The sequence below is a fragment of the Pteropus medius genome, unplaced genomic scaffold, assembly GCF_902729225.1.
Source record: "Pteropus medius unplaced genomic scaffold, Ma_sr-lr_union100, whole genome shotgun sequence".
In the NCBI taxonomy this organism is placed as follows: domain Eukaryota; kingdom Metazoa; phylum Chordata; class Mammalia; order Chiroptera; family Pteropodidae; genus Pteropus; species Pteropus medius.
The window spans coordinates 16,028,515-16,041,571 of NW_024340696.1; the positions used below are offsets into that span (position 1 = coordinate 16,028,515).

At 35.1% G+C, this 13,057-nt stretch overlaps 1 pseudogene; it reads left to right on the forward strand.

Moving 5' to 3' along the window:
* The first annotated feature begins 517 nt into the window (after window positions 1-517).
* Window positions 518-636, forward strand: LOC120610106 (uncharacterized; annotated as a pseudogene).
* The last annotated feature ends 12,421 nt before the right edge of the window (window positions 637-13,057 follow it).

Consider the following 13,057-nt stretch of genomic DNA (forward strand, 5'->3'; position numbering starts at 1 on the left):
GTGGTAAGTCACAAGTAATGTTGACTGAGAAGAAGCAGGAATTTTTCTTTGCCTTTTAAAACTGACTCAATTTACTTTAAAAGTCATTTTCAGCAGGAAATAGATGACAAATTCAGTTTTCTCAAGAGATTGTCTACTTATTTTTATCCTCTGTACTTTTCAAGAAAACAATAGATGGGTGGGACTTGTGAAACAGAACTTACTTTCTTAACTGGGAAGATGAGCTTAAAAAAGGTTCTTCACTCATGAAACTATCCAGTGCCTCAAAGACTGCAGCTTATTAATGTGGCATTTATTTTGTCTTGGGATTTAAAAGTGCTAAAAAACTACTTCCTCAATATACTACCATGGCACATGGAACAACCCAATGTGCATACAATTTAAGATGAATGAAGCAAAACTTGGGAAAAGAGTTACAGGTTAAAAGAAAAATTACACTTGAAGCAAAAATTCTCAGTCAACAGATTTGTTGGCATCTGGATTTGCACCAGATAGTCTCTAAAATGGACAGTAGTCCATCTACGGCCATGCCACCCTGAACAAGCCTGATCCTATCTGATCTTGGAAGCTAAGCAGGGTCGGGACTGGTTAGTACTTGGATAGGAGACCACCTAGGAAGACCCGGTGCTGCAGGTGTAAAAAATAAAAAAAAAAAATAAAGGATTGTAAGCTGACAAGGTCCTTGCAATCTGTGAGGGCAACCAAGGGCTGCCTCACCTAAAAAAAAATAATAATAAAATAAAATGGACAGTAGTCCTCATTCTTTTCCTACCACTCTCATTTTTCTGAAATTTATTTTTATTTAAGAAAAGGTTAAGATGAGGCTGACCTTAGTAACTTGGAAGAAGAAAAAAAAGCATTACTAAGTAAGACACTAGCAGTAAGTACACCCTAGCATTGTTTGTTTTAAAATCAAGTAATTTCCTTGGGATGTTTGTCATCATTGTCATTGAAATTTATTCTATGAACTCAGATCAACAAATCCAGAACAGAATCAGGCAATATAGGTATTCTAGTGATGTTCAGAAGAAATGATTCAAACTAGCTTTTTTTTTTTTGAAATTGAGACTGGGTTATTTAATCAGCCTTTTATCGAGCCATTGCCAAAAACTGTAGGGTACACAAGATTGAAGCAAATATTGATTAAGAATCCAAACATAGATTAATGAGTGAAAATGATATTGGTCCTGCTAGTCACGTGACCTCATTCTAGTCCTAGTCTGTCATTAATTAGTATAGACCTCAGCCAAAACACTTTATTTCTCGCCTAGCTATAAAATAATTGAAGGCATAAAATAATGAATGTGAACTCAGATATCTTTATGGGACTTTTAAAATTTTTTGGGTAATGGACTCCTTTGAAGATCTGATAAATTATTTAAAAACATAAAAGCACACAGAATTTTACTCTCCAATTCAGGAGTTGATATACTTGTACTCTGAAGAAAATAAAAGAGAGAAACCCTGTCCTGAACTCATCTAGTTAAGGATACAAAATAAGTCCAACTAAAATGACTTGAGGAATATATAAAGTTACAGTTACAAATTCAAATGTGACTATAAGGGCACCAGGCAAACAATATAAATGTGTAAAGGGACAATGACAAAGAATCAGCACATCTTCGTTATTCTAAAGCACTGATATTCATAAACAGGTGATGATAGACAGATGATATAGAGATTATAGACAGATGATAGATAGATGATAGATAGATAGATGATAGATAGATTATAGATAGATAGATGATAGATAAATATATGATAGATAGATAGGAGATAGACACCTACATATACATATACTGAGCATATATATGTATACTCTACAAAAAAAAAAAAAGTGATGTGAGTTAGATGATTTGGTCCTTGGTTTATCAGTCTCTCAAGAGCATAGCTATGAAGCAAATAATGCTCACTGCAGATGGAGCCTGAGGAAGGCTCTCTGGAGTTAGGAAAAGATTTAAGACACAGTCTTGAGTTGCAGAGATTACAAAACCAGGCTTTCTGACAGTGTTAGAAAAAATTGCAATCAAGTTTTGCCCACATTTAGTAATGTATAGTTGACCCTTGAACAAAATGACTTTGAACTGCACAGGTCCACTTATACATGGATTTTTTTCAGTAAGTACCTGTACTGTTCTCAATGCATGGTTGGGAGTCTGAGGGTACACAGGGCTGACTGCACTGATCTACTCCATTGTACATAGGGAACTTGAGCATCCACAGATTTTGGTAGTTGCAGGGGAAGAGTGGTCCCCCACGGATACTGAAGGACAACTCAAGTTTTTGAGGAGTCAAAAGTTATACGTGGATTTTTGACTGCATGGGAAGTTGGTGCCCCAGTCCCCACAATGTTCAGGGTCAACTGTGGTCATTAATAGTGGCTTAGGGGACATTGACATTCATGCATAGAATGTCAAGAAGTTTTTAATTTCTACAGGAGTAACCAAGTTTTCTAAAATCTCTGTCTTAAGAAAGCACGCCTCCTTTCCAGTGTACATATCTGCTATTTCAGTTGCAGTGGGATCTTTGCCTCTTATTCCCTTTGCTACTGCTATTCAGTATTACTTTGGCTCCATGTCCGGGCTTTGGAACTAGTGCTTTTTGTGGATTCTGTTGGGTTTGGGGGCGGGGAGGAAGAGAGAAAGAGCAGTTTTACACAACAAAAAAATCTGCAGATAAAGCTCCACTCACTCCAAGGGGCAGCAGAGAATCATTAAGTATGACAAGGAATGTATTTTAGTATTATAGTTAAAAGGTTTCTGAATGCTGATGAGACTTTTTCATTTTTTTCCCTGGGCAATGTCATTACACTGCTGTGAATGCTGCATTAACATATGTATTTCTCCTTTTTTCTCTTGTCTAAACAGAAGGTTTATGGACTGTTTATCCTGATCTGAATCAGGTAGAATGTTTTCTAAGGAAGGTTAATCTCAGTGGCTGCTTGGCCCAAGGTCATCTCCAGTATAGTGTGTGGTTAAAAATCAGCTTTGGAATAAGATGACACATTTTTATACACTTCTGACTCTTTCTATCCACATGTGTCATCATGGGCAACTGTTTAAGCTCTCTAAGTCTCATCTATAAAATGTAGATAATAATAGCAGTTTATTGAGTTTTGGGACAATCAAATAAAATAATCAAAATATGTATTTAGCATAGTACATGGCATATTGTAAGGTCTGGAAAACATTAGCCATTGTTATTACATAGGTTTCTTTAATTTTACTTTGAAATTAGCCTTAACCTTAACTGTTAAGCTACATATATCAACTTGTAAACACATGCAAAAGCTTCTAGAACAGTAATTCTAAATCTATGCTCTAGTTATTGGTGTCAATAACACTGCCTTTCTACACGAGAGACAATATCTGTTAATATAAACTAATCAATCAAGGTCCCAGAGTGAGAAATCTAAGTTTGGCAAATGGTAGACCATCATAAGGAGTATAATTAGATTTTATTTACATTTGATTACAAAAAACAAACAACAAACTAAGCACCACAAAAACATTCACATAACCAGAAGAAATATATGCATATGTGCTTGTGTGAATATGTATGTGTATGCATGTGAACATACTAATATTCACACACACAATATATAAATATATTTGTACACATCATACACACACAGACAAGCATGCCTTCATGGCTTGAGTAAAGCAAGGCAGAAAAATAAATGATGGTTTTCCATTTCTTCACCAAGTAATGATTCTCATAGACCCTTTCTTGTGACTGTGTTTTGTCCTTATCTTCCTCTCCCTCTCCCATGGCTCCCACCCCTCATTCCAACCAAAATCTAAGAAATCTTAGCAGAAATTAGGGCATGGGCACCTTTGGGGAGTCATGATTCTGCCTGCTATAGGTTGTACGAAAGATTGCATCCCTTCCCTTTCCGTGTTCTGTATGCAGAATATATTTCCGTACCCCATTATCAGGCCCGGTCATGGGACTTGGCTTCTATTACAGTATATTGTTACATGTATATACATAAAACAATAATATACAGTATATTATTCTATTTTATTACTGGCTATTGTTATTAATGTCTCACTGTGACTTGGACCAGGTCAATGAAATGTGAGAAAATGCATGGGGCAGAGCAGAACAGAATAAATTAGAGAAAGTAGCCTGTCTCATAGTCATTGATAAGTAATGTAAGAAAGAAATAATTGTTGTTCCACAATATTTGGAGATTGTTTATATCAAAAGCTAATGAATAAGAGGTCAGGAAGGAAGTGATTTTAGATGTATAATAATACAATCTACAATTATCTCATTTTAGATATAAACATATACTTCTCTCTTGTACACAAAATATCCAACACCTTTCTTATCCAGATGGTTCAAAATAATCCTCACTTTCTGCTATTTATTCCCTTGTATAGTGAAACTCACTAATTAGCTTCCCCAAGAATCAATGTTCAAAACGATTTAGCATTTAAAAAAAGTTGAAAGCATTTAAAATTATCATGAATAACTTGACGCATGAAGGATTTCTACTTTCTGTTTGTCATCATTTAAATATTTCTCTTAAATATAAGACAAGAAATGAGGAGGAAAAAAAAGAATCCTAGAAAGAAAAGGAAAGGAAAGGAAAACAGTTAAAACTTTGTTTTCCTAAATTATTACATTTTCTCTCTTAATCTGTAGGAGAGAAAAGCTTCTAAGCAGCTTAAAAGCAACTCAGAATACACGCTGCTTATCCTCAGTGGAGTCTGTATCTTCAGATCAGCAATTCTTCCTATTAAGTAATCATCCCATTAAATATTTCATCACAAAGTTGGTTGCTTTGCCCATCTGTCTTGTCCATATTCAATTACGACGGCTATCATTCTTTTATGGGGAGAGGCATGTAACTTTTCAAACTGCCTTGACTTTTTCTCTTTTTCTAAAATTGACATATTTTATGAGATTCTCATATGATATCTATAGATAGTAGGCATTAAAATTCTGTTCCTTTATTCTCTTTCTCGTTTTTGAAGTCAGGGCCATTTCCACCTGTATCAACAGGTGTCAAGCATGGCAAGTGATTATGATTTTATTCCTAGGGTAATTCTCCCTTATCCACAGTTTTGCTTCTGTGGTTTGTTACCCTCTGTCAATAGGGGTTCCAAAATTATTAAATGGAAAGTTCCAGAAATAACCAATTCACAAGTTTTAAATTGCATAACTTTCTGAGCACTGTGCTGAAATCTTGTGTTGTCCCACTCCATCACTCCCAGGACATAAGTCATCTCTTTGTCCAGAATATCTGCACTGTATACCCAACCTACTCATTCATTACTTAGTAGCTGTCTGAGTTCTCAGAATAACTATTACAATATCTCACTGCTTGTTTCCAAGTAACCCTTATAGTAGCTTAATGCTACATCACAACGCCTTACTTCATCTCATCACATAGGCATTGTATCATCTCACATCATCACAAGAAGAAGGGTGAATACAGTACAATAAGATATTTTGAAAGAGAGACCACATTTGCATAACTTCTATTACAGTATATTGTTATATGTATATACATAAAACAATAATATACAGTATATTATTCTATTTTATTACTAGCGATTGTTATTAATATCTCTCTGTGACTAATTTATTAATTAAACTTTATCACAGGCCTGCATAGAAAAAATAGTATATATAGGAGAGATATATATATCTCAGTTTCAGTCATTCACTGGGGATCTTGGAATGTATCCGCTACAGATAAGGGGGAACCATTGTATTTGCCAATCTGATATAGAATATTCAGTAACCAAAATTAAAAAACTTCCCGAATACACAAATCGATCAAGTAAAAGACTAGAAGTTTCTTGTTTATTGGAGAATAATTCTCTGAAAAACAAACAAATAAAGATTAAATCGAACATAAATTGACTTTAGTTTATTATTTGGGTTTTCCATACAGATTTCCATACAGTACTGGTCATAATAAAGGCTGTAGAAAATCTAAGAAATTATTTAGTCTAATGTCCAATTTTGTAGATGATGAAGTTGAAGTAATTGGTCTAAGATGACATAATTAGGCCAGGAGTTTAACCTGTATTTTCCAGACATATTATTTTACTCTATATTTCCTTTAACAAGATTATCAATTTTCATATGAAGTTTTTACATACATTTTTATTCTTAATCATCTTTCTCTTGACCTTACTTGTTAACACATATGCCAATGAAGTTTGGGGTTTGGGGGGATATTTTTCTCATTTTATTTACATGCCTTTTTATCCAAACCTTTATTAAAACAATATTCTCATTTACTTAAAGGTTTATCTCTTTGTTTTCCTATTTGAAACATAAGTTTATTGAGAGTAAGACATCTAGATTTTTATCTACGTGGTTCCAAGTCCTAGAAAAAAGTCTTCCAATAACAGGGATTTAATAAATAATTGTTGAATAAAAAATCCATTTTGTTTTGGCCTTTTCAACAGGACTGGGTCATTATTGCAGCCATTCACCCCAAGTAACTATTTATGTGGTTTCTTCCTTTGGCACCACTTCGTCATCTCCAATTTTCATTCTTCTTCATGATTAAATAATGAATTTAATTTAATTTACTGGAGCCTCTGAATATTATAGAAATACAAAATCTTTACATCATCCCTTTTTATTCATAGGAGATCACATCAGACAATGGGCACAGATAAATTCTACCTATTATACATACTTTTCTAAATTCCTAAAGCACATTAGAATGTTATATTATTTAAAATTTTTCTTCCTTTATGTTTCGTCTAAATAACATTTACTCACCTTTTTAAACACTATTTATTGGCAACCCTCTGTAAGCTATGTGGAGTTTTAGGAATTGGAAATAAACAGTGAACAAAACTGACACTACTTCTGACCTTATAGAGTTTATATTCTAGAGTGAGGAGGAAGATAGAAGAAAAAAAAAAAAAACTAAATAAAACAATAAAAAATCTATTAACTTCTTTGTATACACATTTTCATTTTTTTTGGAGTGTGTTTTTAGAGCATGCTTTATAAACATACTAAATGTTGGGTTGCAAATATATTTATCTAACCTTGCCCTAGGTATATCTGAAAAGATTGTTCTAAATGCTTCTGTGAAATAATGAATCTTTATGACTACATGGTCAATATAGCAATATTTTTCAGAAATAAAAGTGAATTCTATTCTGGCCTAACTTATCTCATTTTATTAAAAATGTTAGTAAGTATTGCTTATTAATAAGGCACTGCTAAACATTATGTCTTCAGTGTTGAACCAATGAAAGAAAGCTCTGATGGAGCCTTTCACAATGCTTTGTAATACTGATGGTTTGTGAGCATTTTTTTACTACTGGCGTATGTAACTGCATCGTGAGATGTATGTAGCTGCATCATGAGAAGTACACTTTATGGTATTCGTGCAGACCCTGAGTATTGATGAACCAGCCAAATGGTATGTACCAGATGACACACAATGCTCTGGACTTGAAGAAGTGTTTTGCCCTCTTCTGGCAGACTACCTGGACCACTGAAGTTCAAGTGCCCCTCTGTTAAGAGCCAGCAAGTCATTGGTGAACCACATCCATGTGTATTTTTAACTCACATATTTCCTTTGCGCTGTTTCTTACTTCAGTAGTAAACCGAAGTCAAAGCAACCTTGAACTGATGCTAAATCATCATTGTCATTATCAGTGGGCATGTAGATTAGATTTTATGATCTAGCCAATACATCAGAGTCTTCCATGTTTCTTATCATAAAACATCTGCTTAATAAGTTTATTCATTTTAGTAATTCTAGCATATGAACTCTCTTCATACTCACTGATGTTTCACATGTAGCTTTTTTTTCTTTCAACACGAGATATTGAAAGTTGAAAGACATAAGAGGTTAGAGTGCTAGAATTGTTCAACATGTAGACGGCAAAGTCATTCAGGTCGATGACAAGAGTCAGAGCAGTGAAGAAGGCTGAGGTGGCTGTCATTGTCTTTCTTGATAAGTGAGAATGAGCTGGAATGAGAGGAAGGTCAACAGATGGTAATCTTGAATAGGAATAAAAAGAATCTTAGCAAAAGTTGTAAAGAAATACCTGGGATTTAATCCCCTTATGTATAAATCAAGTGACCATTCAATTCTCATGATTCAGAAGTGATTCCAAGCCTAGGAAATGCTTTCCAGATGCACACTAATCTAGAGGCCAGGGGTAGTTGGCATGTTTATGTTATTGTTACTAATGAAATCTATACAGACTAATAGGAAAAGAGAAAACTCTCCAGACAGCTTTTTGAAATCAAGATTAGTTGTTCTGCTAAATACATAGGGAAAAAATCAGAGCTTATTTTGCACAAATTGTTAACTTCTGAAAAGAAATGGTGAGGGACAAAAAGAACTCAGTAGGGATTGTACTCTTTTAAAGAACTCAGGAGAAAAATAAAATGGAAAGGAGAGAACGGAGAGATGTGGGCAATAGAGCTCTGAGTCTCTGACAGAGTCTACATTTTGTAACTCTATTTATAATTTATTGGCAGCCTGGGTGGGATCAGAGCAGAATACAGTCTCAGATAGCACATAATTTATAACAAGATTTAATTTCTGCCTCCCTCAAGAGTGTGAGGTTTTACCTCTGGAAAATCAGTAGTGGGAGGATTTACATTTACTAGAGCAGAAGTTACTGTTGGTCAGTGATTTCAAAGTCTCTAGACAATGCTATATATGTCAAGCTCCTGGATCTGCAGTAATGAATATCCTAATAGTCAGCACTTATCATTAGTTGTTTACTGTGAATGAAAGGTACTGGAGGTTACTACTTGTTTGTATTTAGGGATGAAATTATCTTTTATGCTGGAGAATGCCATCTGTTATGATGACAGAAGAAATGGAGATTAAACTTTCAGATCTTAAGGATTCCAAATCCTGCTAAACATATGTTCTCAATGGCAGAGAGAAATGCAGAAGAACGGTCAAGGAGTTCCTTTTGGATTGACCATTTGCTCAATCGCGTTCTTAGAGAGCTCAATTTGTCAAGGGGGATTATGTGACAAAATCACTGTAGGACCATGCTCCCCTGTCCAAGTTCTATATCTTATCTTTATTTAACTAGCAAAACATATCCCATGATCCAATGCTTCTTCACTCCTTCCATGCACATCACTCTGGTCCATGTCATCATCATTCCTTCCCTGGGATGAAGCAGTCATGTCTTGATTGGTCTAACTACTTTCCTTCTTGATCTTCCTAATGTCTCTTTTCTATAGAGCAGCTGAGGTGGTTTTTTTTAAAGAGGAAAGCAGACCGTACCACTCACTTATTCAAAATCTTTCACTGACTTGACTTCACATTAATAATAAAATTTAGACTTTTGCCATGGTCCACAAGATCCTACCCAAACTGGCTCTTAGTTCTGAATTACTTCACTGGTGTCATTTTTTAACCTCCTGTTCCTTTTCCCACTATGGTCAGTCAAATTGGGCTTCTGCCCGTCAAGCAAGTTTCTGCTCATAATAATGATACTTGTTTTTGCCTATGCCCAGGGCTTCCTCTATGGTTTAATTCAGGTCTCATCTCAGATGCTACCTTCTCAGAACAATAGATCTAAAATAGAGCCATCCTGGTCGCCACTTACTTGGTTTGTCTTCATTTCATAGCTCTTACCACTTTTTTCATTTAGTTTATGATATTTCTTCTCATCCTTTTGTGGGCAGAATATTAGTGCTGCACCTCTAGTGCTTAGAACACTTTCTGAGGCATAAAAGATATTCGATAAATATTTGATCAAGGAAGAAAAAAAGGAAGAAAAAGAGGGAGGGAGGCAAGAAGAGGGAGGGAGGCATAAATTTAAAAGATAAATAAAAACCAAACAATTAAGAAATTGTCTTCCTTTATAACATATTACCCAAAAGATAAAATGAAAAGCTTTAGCATACCTAGAAAGTGCAGGTAAAACTCAGTGCCTGAAAAAATTTAGATGAACAAACCCACTTTCCCCCACTGAAAGATGCAAATGTTTGTGGTAGGGGTGGCTGATAGGTGTGGTAGGTGTGGTGATGAAAAGAAAAGCAGCTCTAATAGTTGCTGATTTGTTTTCGTTTAACTTTCCTTGGTTAATAATTTACTGACAAACAAAGACTATAAAAACATAAAGAAAAAAAACAGAGCTGAAATTGTTCAATTAGCACCAGCTGTGAATCAAACCTTGTAATTTGTAATCAATTACATTAAATAACATGGATTTTATGGTCTATTAGGGTTCACGTTGACTGTTAGGTGAGAACTTACTATAGAACCCCTCTTATTGATACTGCTCATTTGTCTAATTTACTCATCTAGTGAAAACAACAACAACAACAACAAACAAACAAACCTGCACTTTGCTTTGTGGATAATTTCCTCCCAGTTTTGAACATGGAAAAAAAATCCGAGAAAATATTTTGCTTTTATCTCAATTCACCATCTAGTGGCAAAGTGGGCAAGCATAGCATAACAAACAAAGCATTTACTCTGCCAGACACTGTGCTAAGTAATGTACTAAGCAGAGGTGAACACATACATACTTAGGAGAAAAGTCTTTATTTCATATCTGTCCTCTGGCACTGTATGCAAAACATTGCAGCAGCAAACATTATTATATGAAACTGAAGTAGTATTTTACTAGGCCAGGCTCTGTGCTGTGTACATTTCAAAAGTAACACACCTAATGACAGAACTTGAAGTTGAGTATTATTATTCCATTTTATAGATGGAAGAAGAAGCTAAGTGAGAGAGGTTGACACCCAAAGCAGCCTATCCAGCCATCCAGATCCTAAAGTCCCTGCCTTTAATGACCACATCAGATCGCTTCTCATTAAATCAAAGATACTATCAATGGCTAGGTAAGATTTTTTTCTTCTGCGAAATTAGCCTGAACTTGGCACAACTGACAAATAAACAAATAGTTATCACATAATCTTAGTGGATTTTAATTTCCAGAACGATGACACTAATTACTAATGCAAAATAGTTAGGTTACTAATCCAAAATAGTTTAGGGGATAATTCTGGTATGTGTACATGGGAGTAATGGCAGCATGCAGACTAATAATGACTCTTAAAGAATGAGAACTTGAAAAAGTCAACAAATAATGATTGAGTTCAGTTCTCTATGGTAGTAGTACCTTCCACTAAGTAATGAATATATTGCTGGGTTTACAGACCAAACACATTTTAGTTTAAGTGACAAAATTTAAGAGAACTTGAATGTATATATTAGCAAATATAAAAGGACATTACAGATAACTGGTAAAACTTAATACCCAGCAGGAAAAATATGTCTAGAAAAGCTGAACTCAAAGAGTAAGAATTTGTTAATGTATTTTAGGAGACATTAGGATTATTTATGATATTCCAATTCTCATTCTTTAAGATATGGAATATGTTTGGAATATCCTGTGACCTGAAGTCAAGCACAACCATTTGTTTTTCTTTAGCCAATGGAAGATGAGAGAAAACTTGGTGTTTCACTTCCGAGGGCCACACAGTTAGGAGCTAGTGCACAGTTTGCCTTACTTTCTTTTTCGCGATGCAGTGACTGATGAGGCTTCCAATTGCGGAGGTTCTCAGCTCATGGGTGCCTGATGAAAACCACAAGGACCAACTAACTCAACATGGACGCGTTGTATGAGTGAGAAATAAACCTGTGTAATTTTAAGTTCCCGAGATTTGGCATGGTATAAACAGCTCATCCTAGAAGTTGAGGGGAGTCCAGTCTGACACTTTTTAGGGCAGAGGGTCCTCCGATGGTCACCTGAGAAGTGGAAATAATTTCATCAGTAATCATCTTGAATCATCTTAATGCCATGAGCCATCGATATTGCCTAAGTTCTCTTCATCTGATTATTCCTTACCAAAATATTTTCCAATGTGAACTTTCCTACCATCTAGCCTGCAGGAAGATAATACACTAATATGAAACATCTCTCTGCCTATCGATTATATTTCACCATTATTAAACTGATTCCTTGGCATTCTAAATTATTCATCAGGTTTCTATTTGTTTGATTAATGTAGCTCTGGCCCTGAGAGACTGACCACATGAGTGTGGGTCCATTGGCTAAAATGGGTTTGGGAAGTCAAACATCAGCTTTGGAGATGGATATAGAGATAGAGACAGAGACAGAGAGGGAGAGAAAGAAGGAGAGGGAGAGAAAGAAGGAGAGGGAGTGAGAAATTGCCTGGCTATTTCTAAAAGGATTTTTATTTAAATTCTGCTTTCACGAGGTGACCACTTCTTAGTTCTTCTGAATCTGATGAAGCAAAATATGTTCATAAAACTGTGTCTGTACTTTTCATCAGTTCTCTTCGGACATTTATTTCCAGTCAAGGAGGCAGGTGGAAAAAAGCAAAAGCAGGGGCGTCTCTGCTTTCCCTATTGGATTTCCAGATTGCCTCACGTGCTTGGATATTTTGTTGAACAAATAACCTCCTCCATCAAACTGACAGGTCTTTTTGGTTAACTTGTTTCCATAATAAATGTTCCATCACCTACATCTATTTTTATTAAACAAGGTGTGGCAAGGATGGAGGAAAGGTTTTATACAGTCAGTAGGCACTTCTGTTTTCAGCAGCTATTGCATTTTTAATTTGTATTTTTATATTATGTTAGAATAATATGCACCAGATTATAAATGCCTGGCTTGAAATAAAATTATTTTCTATTGTCATCAATTTTCATAGGAATTCATGGATAGGTTATACCAGTTGAGACCCACAGATATTTGACAGTACCTGACTTATAAATTACTCTGTTCCTTCAGCTATTGATTGATTTCTGGACATAAATAACATAGGAAATGTCAGAGCAATAATTTATCCATTCTTTCTGGTCATGACTTGTGTTTCAAAAACATTGTTTATTTTGCTTGGGTTCTGACTGAATTTATAATGTGTCAGGCCCTCTGTACGCACTGCTTTTTTTTGCTTTTGCTTTCAGATTATCATCCCAAGGAAGGAACAGCAAAAATCATACATTCATGTAACTAAAATCAAAGCTCTGTATATTTATGACCATCAGTTCTGAACTGAATAATCTAGAGAGAAGCTAGTATAAAATCTTGAAAAGAAGCGACAT